This window comes from Stereum hirsutum (assembly GCF_000264905.1).
Source record: "Stereum hirsutum FP-91666 SS1 unplaced genomic scaffold STEHIscaffold_5, whole genome shotgun sequence".
NCBI classification, from domain to species: domain Eukaryota; kingdom Fungi; phylum Basidiomycota; class Agaricomycetes; order Russulales; family Stereaceae; genus Stereum; species Stereum hirsutum.
Window position 1 is genome coordinate 2,013,717 of NW_006763135.1, and position 319 is coordinate 2,014,035.

A 319-nucleotide genomic window follows, 5' to 3' on the forward strand; every position below is an offset into this window, starting at 1 on the left:
CAGCTCCACTGTTTTTGGGGCTACACTCCCTCAGTAAAATAGTAGAAATACCGCAAAAATTTATGAAGGCTTGTACAATGATGTAGATAATTTGAGGGCTTGGTGCACAATTGTCCAACCTAATATAGGTTCATAAAACAGCCAAACACTGGTCTGTACTGCTGTACCACACTCAGAGCTCCTGCTGCTCATCTCTTTACAAACCAGAATGTGTGTTAGATATTGAGGGGAGCCATTCTGAGCCTCTTGAGTACAATGCCCCAGTGAAAACCACATCGACGTGTATCTATGAAAGCGCTCTCACGGGTCATTCCATAGA